The sequence below is a fragment of the Pleurodeles waltl genome, chromosome 10 (assembly GCF_031143425.1).
Source record: "Pleurodeles waltl isolate 20211129_DDA chromosome 10, aPleWal1.hap1.20221129, whole genome shotgun sequence".
NCBI lineage: Eukaryota > Metazoa > Chordata > Amphibia > Caudata > Salamandridae > Pleurodeles > Pleurodeles waltl.
Window position 1 is genome coordinate 480,117,673 of NC_090449.1, and position 13,600 is coordinate 480,131,272.

At 42.0% G+C, this 13,600-nt stretch overlaps 1 protein-coding gene across 1 annotated transcript in view; it reads left to right on the forward strand.

The window, feature by feature from the left end:
- Positions 1 to 13,600, forward strand: part of CDK5 (cyclin dependent kinase 5) — a 256,946-nt gene that overhangs the window by 99,036 nt on the left and 144,310 nt on the right. The window lies entirely within an intron of this gene.

The following is a 13,600-nucleotide window of genomic DNA, read 5'->3' on the forward strand; positions in this document are numbered from 1 at the left end:
TAATGGCTACACTGAAAACTGGGAAGTTTGGTATCAAACTTCTCAGCACAATAAATGCACACTGATGCCAGTGTACATTTTATTGTAAAATACACCACAGAGGGCACCTTAGAGGTGCCCCCTGAAACTTAACCGACTATCTGTGTAGGCTGACTAGTTTTAGCAGCCTGCCACAAACCGAGACATGTTGCTGGCCCCATGGGGAGGGTGCCTTTGTCACTCTGAGGCCAGTAACAAAGCCTGCACTGGGTGGAGATGCTAACACCTCTCCCAGGCAGGAATTGTCACACCTGGCGGTGAGCCTCAAAGGCTCACCTCCTTTGTGCCAACCCAGCAGGACACTCCAGCTAGTGGAGTTGCCCGCCCCCTCCGGCCAGGCCCCACTTTTGGCGGCAAGGCCGGAGAAAATAATGAGAATAACAAGGAGGAGTCACTGGCCAGTCAGGACAGCCCCTAAGGTGTCCTGAGCTGAGGTGACTCTAACTTTTAGAAATCCTCCATCTTGCAGATGGAGGATTCCCCCAATAGGGTTAGGATTGTGACCCCCTCCCCTTGGGAGGAGGCACAAAGAGGGTGTACCCACCCTCAGGGCTAGTAGCCATTGGCTACTAACCCCCCAGACCTAAACACGCCCTTAAATTTAGTATTTAAGGGCTACCCTGAACCCTAGAAAATTAGATTCCTGCAACAAGAAGAAGGACTGCCCAGCTGAAAACCCCTGCAGCGGAAGACCAGAAGACGACAACTGCTTTGGCTCCAGAAACTCACCGGCCTGTCTCCTGCCTTCCAAAGATCCTGCTCCAGCGACGCCTTCCGAAGGGACCAGCGACCTCGACATCCTCTGAGGGCTGCCCCTGCTTCGAAAAGACAAGAAACTCCCGAGGACAGCGGACCTGCTCCAAGAAAAGCTGCAACTTTGTTTCCAGCAGCTTTAAAGAACCCTGCAAGCTCCCCGCAAGAAGCGTGAGACTTGCAACACTGCACCCGGCGACCCCGACTCGGCTGGTGGCGATCCAACACCTCAGGAGGGACCCCAGGACTACTCTGATACTGTGAGTACCAAAACCTGTCCCCCCTGAGCCCCCACAGCGCCGCCTGCAGAGGGAATCCCGAGGCTTCCCCTGACCGCGACTCTTTGAACCTAAAGTCCCGACGCCTGGGAGAGACCCTGCACCCGCAGCCCCCAGGACCTGAAGGACCGGACTTTCACTGGAGAAGTGACCCCCAGGAGTCCCTCTCCCTTGCCCAAGTGGAGGTTTCCCCGAGGAATCCCCCCCTTGCCTGCCTGCAGCGCTGAAGAGATCCCGAGATCTCTCATAGACTAACATTGCAAACCCGACGCCTGTTTCTACACTGCACCCGGCCGCCCCCGCGCTGCTGAGGGTGAAATTTCTGTGTGGACTTGTGTCCCCCCCGGTGCCCTACAAAACCCCCCTGGTCTGCCCTCCGAAGACGCGGGTACTTACCTGCAAGCAGACCGGAACCGGGGCACCCCCTTCTCTCCATTCTAGCCTATGTGTTTTGGGCACCACTTTGAACTCTGCACCTGACCGGCCCTGAGCTGCTGGTGTGGTGACTTTGGGGTTGCTCTGAACCCCCAACGGTGGGCTACCTTGGACCAAGAACTGAACCCTGTAAGCGTCTTACTTACCTGGTAAAACTAATCAAAACTTACCTCCCCTAGGAGCTGTGAAAATTGCACTAAGTGTCCACTTTTAAAACAGCTATTTGTCAATAACTTGAAAAGTATACATGCAATTTTGATGATTTGAAGTTCCTAAAGTACTTACCTGCAATACCTTTCGAATGAGCTATTACATGTAGAATTTGAACCTGTGGTTCTTAAAATAAACTAAGAAAAGATATTTTTCTATATAAAAACCTATTGGCTGGATTTGTCTCTGAGTGTGTGTACCTCATTTATTGTCTATGTGTATGTACAACAAATGCTTAACACTACTCCTTGGATAAGCCTACTGCTCGACCACACTACCACAAAATAGAGCATTAGTATTATCTATTTTTACCACTATTTTACCTCTAAGGGGAACCCTTGGACTCTGTGCATGCTATTCCTTACTTTGAAATAGCACATACAGAGCCAACTTCCTACAATAGGCATTTAGTTATTACTTTTTGACATGCATATTTTTTTTCCTACTTTTAACTATGACACAGGGCTTATTTATGTTGCATTCACACTGTCTGTTATCTCTATTGACGCTTTACTTACACCTGCAACTGTACTTCTCTACACCACACTACGTTACTCCACTCCGCTCAACTCTAAACCACTCCACTTTACTCTATGCCACTCCACTGTACTCTACACCACTCCACCATGCTCTGTTACTCCACTCTGCTCGACTCCACACCACTTTATGCCAAGCCACTCCACTCTGCGCCTCTCTATGCCACTCCACACCTCTCTACTCCACTCTACTCTGTGCCATTCTACGCCACGTCACTCGACCCCACTGCACTCACTCTACCCCACTCCATTCAACTCTATGCTTCTTTACACTACACCAGCCCTCTGTAAGCCACTCCACGCTAGTCCACTTTACTCCAGTCCACACAATGACATTCTACACCACTCTGCTCCATGCCACTCTGGCACTCCACGCCACTCTGTGCCCCCCCACTCCACCACTCTAGTCTACGTTTATCAACACCACTCCACAGTCACCCAATACCACTCCACTCAGTGCCACTCTGTGCCAATCTACTGTACGCCACTACGCTCTATGCCACTCCACTTTATGCCATTCTGTTCCCCCACGCCACTCCACTGAACTCGCCGCTCTACTCCACTCTATACAATTCTCCTCTATTCTACTCTACACCATTCTGATCTATACCACTCCACTTTATTCCACTCCACACAAATCCAGCCCATGCCGCTCCACTCTTTTTAACTCTGTCACTGTGTGCCTCTCTACGCCGCTCTACTCAGCAGCACTCTACTCCATTCCACTCTACGCCACTTTACTCCATTCTACTCTAAGCCGCTCCACTCTATACCAATCTGTTCTATGCCACTCTACTTCATGCCACTCCACACCTCTCCACTCCAGTCTACGCCACCCCACACTGTGCCACTCCAGTCTATGCCACTCTTTATAGTGCCACTGTACACTGCTCCACACCATTTCATACAATGCCACTCTCTTCCACCCCACTGTACACCATTCTCCGCCACTTCACTCTACGCCACTCTACCATGGAGCTCACCCATTCCAGCAACAGTACTAGATGTTCTTTGGTAACTCTAGGGCTGTGCAGTCCACAAAGTAGCAACTCTCTCAGCCTGTCAAAAGCATTTGAAGATTAATCGCTTCTTTTAGGGAAGGAGTGGATCTAGGAGTACACGTTAGTAGCAGACCCAGTCCTCACTGTCCCTTGCAGGATCCGCCACTTATAAACTCCGTCCCTCATGTTACCATTTTCTATGTGAGGAGAGTCTCCCATTTTGTCACCAATTGGAGGTGATCACGACAGACCACTGGTCATATAGCTGATCTGCTGTGGTCATGCCCTTCTAAATCCCGGCCCCCTGATATACCACCTTTAAAAAAAATTGTTGCCCAAAGATTATCATTTTTGATTTGTGTTTTTGGATCTTTAGAGAAGTAACTTAGTTTGGGTAGACATTGTTGATCCAGGCCAAATGTTTCTGGACAACATTTTTAATAACAGCATATGTGTTGCAGTGATGATGTAATATTTCAGACTTTATTTTGGTGTCAAAACATAGGTTTTAGGGGTCAAGTAGTCTTATAGAGACAGAAAACTCCTCAGAGCATCCCTTCTGCCATTTTCCAAAATGTCGGCTATAATAGAGGAAGACGAGACATATGTAGAAAGGAAACAAATAATGTTTTTAAATCCCTTTATGTATACACCAAACAATGTTTATGATGTGAATATGAAAAAAAAAATAATTATCACTCCTATTTTAGGCACAGTTTCATAGTTCACCTTATTTGTTTCGGCATTCGCTCATGATACATTTGCAGAATGTTGAACATTTGAGAAGAGCATATCGACAGGGACATCTTCTTATAGCACAAGTTTTGCAAGTATTTGTACGTGTAAGTTCTTAGGGTAGGCTTTAGAAATTGCATACGTTTTAGCACCCCATCAGTATATTCCCAAACAAATCCACATGGATCTTTCTCTACATATGCATAATCCAAAACATTTACACATCTTCTGATTAAATAGAGCGCTCTTTTACTGTATCCACGCACAGAATATGACGTCTGTGGAAGGTCACATAATGGACTGATCTCTTGAACTCAGTGTACCGAAAATCGTCAGATGTGTGACACTCAGAACTTGTTTTCCACACATGCACAAGGTATTTTTCTGCGTCTTTAAAGTCACATTCTCAATCTGTCTCAGCAAATCCTTTAGAAACTTCACAGATTCAGCAGTTGAAGCTCCAAACTTTGTTCCAGTTTTGCTTATAGTGTCATTACCGTTAGAATATGTGCCTTGATAAGAATGCTGAGCATCTCTCTGGGTCGTTTCTTGTACAGAATATGAAGCACGATTAAATGCATTTCTCGCCTGTTCCATAATGTGTCCATAACTCTGGCAATCATTGTTTTATGAACAATCGCAACAAATTTAAGTAGCACAATAATGTCTGTGTCATTTGATTGTACAGTGACTCGATTGAACAGCCTACTCAACATGTGGAACAATACGAAGGTCAGCTTTCTCCAATTTGCTGTTAAGTTCTTAAACAATATAGCTTGTAACTTTTGAATATATTTCTGCAGGCACCAACTCCTAATTGACTATCATTCCACTTGCAATAATTGGAGATTCACTGAAGCATCAGCAATGTTTTGGCAAGTTATCATCTACAAGCTCATCTTGTTCAATGTTGATGACCTGAATTTATCAAGTTGCTCAGGTACAGGTGTCACATTTGTGATGCAGGCAAGGTCAATTGTTCTACTTGTAGACATTTGTCTTATTCGCTCATATTCTTTGACAGATATTTCAAGAGAACAGTCAAAGACAATGTCCAGTTCTTGTAAGGTACACACTGACTTTGATATCTGTTGAGCAGTCTGAATGTCTTCTCCGAAGTTTTGCTTGGATGAAATCTTGACCATTCGCAATCGTCATATAGTCCACAACAGCAGCAGTTTTCAATGAGGACACCTTTTCGAATTGAAATTCTTCAGGTGAAAGATTTTTTTTAGCTCTTGTACGAGTTTGTGCTTCACGGGTTTGGTTGCAGCATCTCAATAGAATAATGCGTTTGTTGGAAGAAGATCATGCAACAGAATGCCCTTGATACATTCACCCCTTTCTTTTGCTACATCCATTTCTCTATGTGCTTGCAAAAGTTGTTTTTTGTAACCTGTTTTGTAGTGGCTGGTACGACGAAATTCTAACTATGGCAATTAAAGCGTAGAAGATTAGCTTTAGTAATTGTCATACAGCTTTTTCCGTCTCAATTCAAATCTCTCTTGCATCAGTTCTGGGTATAGTTTCGATCCATGTTCCAGGACATCTGGTAGACATGTCTTTCTATCTTTAGCCACATATTGTTAGGTCACGAAATTGTGTGGTTGCATAGGCTGTCATTTCAGAGGGCTTTAGTTGCTGCATGAAATGAAGAAGGCTGTCAACATGTTTATTAACACGTTCCCCTCTCTTTCTCACATGTTCATGATGATGAACAGTTTCATGATTGTCCGTTAATTTTGAATGTGTCGTCTCTCTGAAAACATTGCAGGACTTCATTGTAAACCAGCTGCCATCAAGCAACATATTCACTTTTACGTGTCTGACCAACAATTCCCTTGGAGCTCTTCTGTTATTTCTGGATCATCTGTTCCAGTTTCATATCTGGAGCCACAGCATTGAACCTTTTGTATCTTTCACCACACAATATCTTTGGATGAATTTTTATAGAGGTATGGTGTTTCCACCTCTAGCTTCTTCACTCATTCTTAATACCAAGACCCATATCTCAGGCAGTATATGCAATCAGATTCGCAAAACACAGTAATCAATGACTCCCCAAGTCTTCACATGCAGCTTCCAATTACCTTCCTGATCAACATGTACCAAGTTTTTCACTAGAGCTATCACGTGTAAAACATTCCCACAGTACTTGCAAAGTCCTGAGTTTTCTTCACTTTCTTTGACAAACTCTACGAACTTGTTTTTCATGTTTTTTGATTTTGTTGAGAGAATTTGCATTATGTATTTTGAATGAAGTGCACGGTGCCTTATTCACTTCTGAGAATGCAAAGGCTAATTTGTCATTTTTGTTCCAGAAAGAATTCCAACACAATATTTCTATAGCCTTAGATATAATGTCCATATCTTGTAACAAACAAACATAATGGGGTCAGCTCAATACTCACTAGACAGTTTTGCTTCTAAAGATTTTAACCTCAGTAAGTGCATTGTCTATGACACTTCCACTGTAACTTCCTGCACACCACAACTCAACTTTTGTCAGGTGGAAAACTCCCATCATTAGATAAACATCATCAAATTCTACTGGATTGCTTATAAAAATGCCACTGCAATATGCTAAACACCTTCATCGCAGAAAATTGGCAGGGCAGGCCGGTTTTGAAGCTGAGCATGCACATTTTGAATTTCTTTTAGAGCTGTGTATACTGTTGCGTAGTTTGTGACTGGAGAAGGTATTACTGGTAAAAACCTAACCTTCTTCAGTGGGATGGTATTCTAGGAGATCAGAGCATGAATTTCAGCCCATGGAGGAATTCACTTTTCTTCTCCTTCAGTCTGCACCAAATAAGCAAATAAGATTAATTCAGTTAAATCGGTTGTGCAGACTGCAGCATCAGGTAGAAGATCCATGTCCTCAGCCACTATGAAACTTCATGGTAGAATGGCACATGTTGATGTCAGTAATTATTTTTCACATGTTGGCAAGGCAGTTGGGTTATAAGTTTACAGTTTCGTTTGCTTATGGCTACAGCTGACACAGTTTGTTCTCCATAAGTTACTTCATTAGTTCAGTCCTGAAAAAGTACCATGGCAGTATCATGTGTGCTGGATGTTCCGGACAAAGAAGAGTTGTCTTCAAAATTATCAAGAGCAGCAATTGTAAATCCTTTCTTGGTAAAGTGACTTGGAAGTGGTGTGTTGTTGGAGTCACAGGATTTTACAGCATGAACTGCTAACAAGTTCCTGCTCTATACTATGTGATTATAACTTGTCGATACACCAGTCGTATTCATTGAAGTGATTAGCTCTCTACTTTCGCACTTGTCATAGATTGCCTAGGCAGTCGTCATGCGTAGCGGAGTTTTCTTTTTGCTGTGATGTAATTCATAAACCATGATTTGGAAAATACAGTACATTTGAAAAGCATTAGCCTTTCGGTTCAAGGGATTGTCTTCCACTGCTTTGCTGCTATCTTCAAAGCCATCATCAATGTTGTTGGCTTCTGTTCCAAACTCAAGAACTAAAGTTTGTAACAGTTTTGCTTTGCTGATATTAAACGATGATGTGAAAAAATGTTAAGACAACATCAGGCATTCTTGTTGACTCCCATGATTTGCAGAGCTCTGGGGCATCAAAAAAAAAAGTAATTAAGTGCAAAAACTAAATCTTTCAGCAGGGGAGTGGAAGTCATAGTCACAGGACATAATGTTTGGGGCCAAGGACAACATGTTTTCATGTTTATTTTGTACTTGGGGCAAGTAGGCCCAACCTCCTACAGCACAAACCCATTGGCTGGCATTTTACATTACTACATAATGGATCAGGGAAGGGCATTGTCTGCAGCTAGGGTAATATTTGTGCCCATATATTAATGCTGTTCAGACGTGTATTTATGGTTCATTAACACAAAGTCTTTATTATTAGGGTGAGAGCTCTAAGAAAATGTTGCAAACTCGGACTTCACTACTGACAGTGGTTCCAGTATAAAAATGTGTACACACATTTGCAAAGTTTAACAATATTAGGCTATATATAATGCTCACAACAAGCTCTCTGGTTTGATGCAAATATTTGCAGAAGCTTGAAAGCAGAATTGGTGAACTTTGCTTTCAGAATAAAATGTTCACAAAATTGCAACTAGCCAAAAAACGTTTTTCTGAACTACTGTGAAATTTAGGTACCATTTCTTTGAATCATTATTTAAGTACAATATGTTGATACATGCTAGTATTTCCAAAAAATATTCATAATGGAAAAATCTATGTAACCAGTTCCAACAAATTATGGGAAACATAAAAATAAACAAGCATTATTAAAGTCAATAGGTCTGACATTGGCAAAACCAAAAGGGTGACCACCAATGTGTGTCTTGTTTTGATATGGTTTTTGTAAAACTTTTTTCGTGGGAGCAGCCGGGCCCTCACAATCATAACAGAGATTGGCAAAAAGAAAACAAAAATTTTGTCAAAAAGCACACCTTGCCACAGTAGTTCAGTGCATCAAATGAAGCTACTTTATGTGCCAATGTGCTCGTTGTGAAAGAGCAGAATGCTCGCACTCACAGTGAAGACAGGTGGTACATAGAGAGATAGAATTGAAATAAAAACAAAAGGTCCCAATTCTTAAAGAAAATCACAAAAGTGCACCCATGGTATATGTCCGCATTAGTGCAGATTTACAGCTTTCATGAATATACAAGAATTTACAGAAGTAGGCCAGGAAATCGTACTCCTAGAAAATATTTGTGAACTGCATTTTAGCACAAGCAAATATGCATGTGTAGATTTGTTCATGCTAAAATCTATTCAATGTTTAAAAGTTCACTTTCCCTCCAACCACTTTTTCTGAACCCTGGAAAAAAGTTGTACTTATGTCCGTGTCAGTAGTGCATTTCAAACCTTACTCTGCATGGGAAAGGATTAGGCGAGTTGGTGAAAACCCCTAAAACATGCAAGTTAGTAACTTTGCACAGACTAAAAATGGCATTCCAAACCCTGGAACGTTTGCTTCCCCTTATCTCCGGCCCCTGTGTATATGCTGAAAGGTGGCAAAATAAGGTAATTGCTAGTATTCAAATTCTATAACAGTATGAGCCATGGCGTAATCAGGGAGGCTATTATCAGAGTTTTTATTGAATGAGATTGTGCCATAATTTGTTGACACAGTACATGGCACCAAAGGGACAAGTGGATTTTTTTTTTTTTACAGGACACAGAGATTTATGAAAAAACCTGTCGTATGGACAAGTAGATATTTCATAAAATTCTACACCCCTGCTTTTTGGATGTTTCTTAAAATGGCTTCTGCTGATTTTACTGCATCCTGTAATCTTATTTTGGCAGTGAGAACCTCAGGAGTTAGATCAGCTGAGAACACCCTAATTGGCTTATTCTTTTTGTTAGACTGACAAAAACAAATTCTGTTGTTGAACACTCTCACCAGAAAAAGCTTAATTTCATTATTATGGATCAATACAATTTAATCAATGATGACCATTATGCCTCTGATCTCACGGAGTGTAAACCCGTAGCCAACATTCAATAGTCGCTTTAAAACTTTATTTGCTTTTTTCAAAAAGTGCAAACTAACCTGAAGGCTGGTGGTTACACGGCTGCTGGGAACTCACTGTACTTTCATGTTTTCGAATGTATGCACGCATGCAGTTCAGGTGGACATACAAATCCACTGCAAATACATTCACACTTGCAGCTACTCAGCTGATTAGAAGAAACTAGCTACGGATAAAAACATGTTTGCTCTTTGAGATTCACTTACTCTGTACTCTGTTCTTTCGTCAATACCTTTGGCCCTTGTTCTGGCTAAACCACAGATAACACACTGAAGGTCCTCTGCTTTCTGATCAGTTGTTGGAGGTGGACAAGGTATAACCATCGATCTTGTAAGTGGGAGGGCATTGGTTAGGTTGTCGTCGCTTTCTCAGAAGACTGGGATTCTTTTTGCCATTCACTGGTTTGTGAAAACTTTTTGACACATTTTTTCCAGGCTTTTTTTCCCATTGTATACGACTTGTAGCACTTTTTACAATGATATAATATTTGAACCTCTTCACCCATAAGTTTGTCTTTTGTGAACTTCTTCGTCTTGCTGTATTTCTGCAGTATCACAAACTCTCTTCTGTCCAGCCACAGTTGATGTTAGCTTTTCTTTCGAATTAGTTTGACATATGACACATTTTTCTTTGTTGACAAAATCCTCAGATTTTGTAATTAGCAACACTGTCAGAAGGTAAAGACCCTCTGCTACCACCTGCTTTGCTTATGTTTACGAATCTGAATCAACGGCCAACCAGAAATAAAAACAATATTTAAGTAAATTACCAATACGATGGCTAAAACACATAATTATAGAGCCTTGACCCTCACACCTACGTTTTGACACCAAAATGATGTATATAGGTCTCATGACTCTTGAAATATTACATCATCACTGCAGCACATCCCCCATTTTTAGGTTGAGCATAGCAGCGTGCAAGCACTGCTTTTCCAGTGTGTTGTTATCTATGTGGGCTTTTAACCACACATGCATCACGGGCATCACTTTCACTCGTTCGTGGACTTGCCTTTCAAAAATCCTTTGATGACATTGGTGAATGCTTTACGTTTGTCTCACCTTGTTAAAAATGTTGTATAGAAAAAAATCGACCTGAATTAGCAATGTCTACCCTAGTTAAACTACTTCTCTAATGATACAGAAACAAGTCAAAAATGAAAATCTCTGGACAATAATTTTTTTTTATACTTGGCCGACTAGCTGGGGAATGTGTCTTTTCTGACACTGGTTCAGAAACATTTCCAAAGGACAATAACTTATCTCCACATCCTGGGCTATACCATCAGCATCTACAAATCCATCTCATTTACTAACAAAAGCCTATTTGAAGTGGGTAGTGCTCCATGCAACACTTCCCTTCTCTTCAGAGGACAGTAGATATCCAACCAATGTTTCTGATATGTCATCTAACTGAAGCGTACATCCCGGTCCTGCAGGTGTTTTGCCTACTAGGCCTTACGGCTGAGATTCATCCAGTGATGTTTGAGGAAGAAATGTTTGAACCTCTCAGCTCAGGTGCAAATCTTCCAGTCGGTGCATCAAGATCTGCACTGGCAAAGAGTCCTCTATTCTCCTGAGGGATTCAACATTTGAGCCCCGCACAACCTCAAGCTACCTTTGTCTTGAATGCCTTCTTGCTGTGCTGTGGTGCTTATCTTGGCAGTAGTACTGACTGTGGCCTTTTGTCCATTTTGGAACAGTGCTTGCATATAAAATGTGCTTGAGCTGCTTGAGGACATTCTTGCTCTGAAGGCCTTCCTCCTTTCAGTCCCAAGAGACGATGTCCAAATTCTGTCAGGAATGGGTAGCAATGCCCTTTTGTTTTCTTCATCACCCTCTTTAACTCTTTATCTTCCTTCTTAGGTGTACAGTCAGAGGGTGTGCAATAACTTTATAGATGTGAATTTTCATCTTTGAATTTGATTGCATCACTGGTCAAATACTACTGGCCATACTTGTGCATGAAACCGGCTAAACTGTATTAAATGCTAAAACTCAATAAAAAAGTCAAACCAGAAAAATAAACTCTAGGACCACCTCACTGTCTATTATCTCAGGAAACCCGGTGGGGTGAAGAATGCACCCTGTGTTGGGAGGCGAGGTGCCCTTGTAGTGGGCATAGCAATGGCAAGACTTTCCAGTGGCGGCTCATTTGGCAGGCCCTCTCAGTGTGAGGGAGGTTGCTTTCAGTTGTTAAAGGACCACAAATGGGAACTATATCCTGAGGTGACATAAGCGATTGTCTCCAGATGAGGGTTTCCATTTGTGCATCTGTTCCCGTAGCCAAGAACAGGAAGTGTCCCCAGTTTTGTGTCATAAACTCCCTGTTGTGTGGTTCTCAGGTGGATGCCTTCAGGTTCTACTGGTCTTAGGGCCAACTATATTCCAGACCAGATGTGGAGGATTTTGTATGCTGATCTGTTGGCACTTAGCAATCAGCCTACTCTGCCCCTCCCCCACAGACTAGAGACCAGACCTGTTCTTGCAGCAGGATGGTCAGATCCTCCATCCTCGTCCCCAGACACTCTGGCTGTTTTTATCCTTCCTCATGAGTTAATTGTTTTGACACCGAATCCTGACATAAGATCCTTCTACACAGGATGCTGAAACTGATTTGTGTAGTGGTGTGTGTGTTGGCCATCCATCCTTTGAAATGTCTCTTGTCTGATGTCTTGAGGTTTGCATTGTCCCTGGAACAGCAGGGTCCAGTGGTGGCTGCAGTTAAAGGGTCCCTACTAGCGCCTTTCTCATCAACCTTCCCTGTTCAATTCACCACTGGTGGTGCTTTTTAGGAAAGGTTTGATTCATGTTTTCCTTCCCATTCCATTTACTGTGCATCAGTGGGATTCAGCCCTGGTCTTTACTTCCATGATGGCATCTCCATTTGAAGTAATGCACAATTGCTTGGTTTGGCTTCTAACTCTAAAATAGGTATGTCGGTGACAATTATGCCAACTCGTAAGGTTTGAGAATTTAAAGCCTTTTCAATTTAATCCACCCTTTTGAAGTTTTCTATCTGGATAGGCTGGTTTTTCATACCTGTCCATGGTCCTTACACGAGGTGGTTTCAGGGCTTTCAGATGACCTAGCCTATTACTTTTCCAACTTTCTTCCCTTCTCCGCATCGAAACAAGGAGGAAGTACAGTTGTGTGCACTGAACCCTATGTGAAAAATATCCTACTACATCAGTTCTTTGTAGTCTTTGTTGGAGTCAAGAAAGCCAAGGCTGTGATCAGATGCACCAAATTACATTGGAGCCTTTTCTGTATGAAAGTATGCTATGCCTTGTCTAAGAAAGACCCTCCAGTAGGAATAAATTCTCATTCTACCAGCCGCTTCTACAGCTCATTCCAGAGGTGTACTGGTTGCTGACATATACTGGGCAACCACGCTGTTGGCCTTGCATACTTACTACCTTACATCGTAGGCATGCGATGACAGATACTTTGCCTGAGCTGTGCACTTGTGTTCCCTGGTTACTGTATTATATGACAAAGAAATCACAGCTTTTAGATAAGCACCTGTCAAGAAAATCTATTTTTCCCCAGAAAATCTTGTTCCTGGGTTGGGTGAGTGTGTTCTGAGATCTTGCAAGTAGAGGAAGATATTGTGTGTATGTGAATATGACGTGAATGCTATAATAGAAATTAGGATGACAAGTATGCACTTTTCCTTCCAGATTTACCTAGACAAACATTCTTTCTACTTTATGTTCCACTGTGCTTGCTTTCTGGGTGAAAGAAATTAGGTCTATCTTGAGGATGTTGCTAAATCTAAATAAGTGCCATGAGTTGTACCCTCTGTGTTCTAAATTTTTATTTTTGTTAGTTTGACTAGTAAATATTACACTTGATGGGTACCTTCTAATAATGTTTAATCAAGGCTCATTCACTTCTGTTGCAGTTGTTCGGGACAGATGAATATAATTGAATAATATTTTGCCCCTTGCTGAAAGGGTGGTTTATAATTTGTACTGTTGTTACATGCCCCTAATAATGATAAGTAAAATATCGAGGTAGCCACATTGTGTTCCATTAATCCATTTCAGTATTTAATCGTCAAAATATTTCTTGC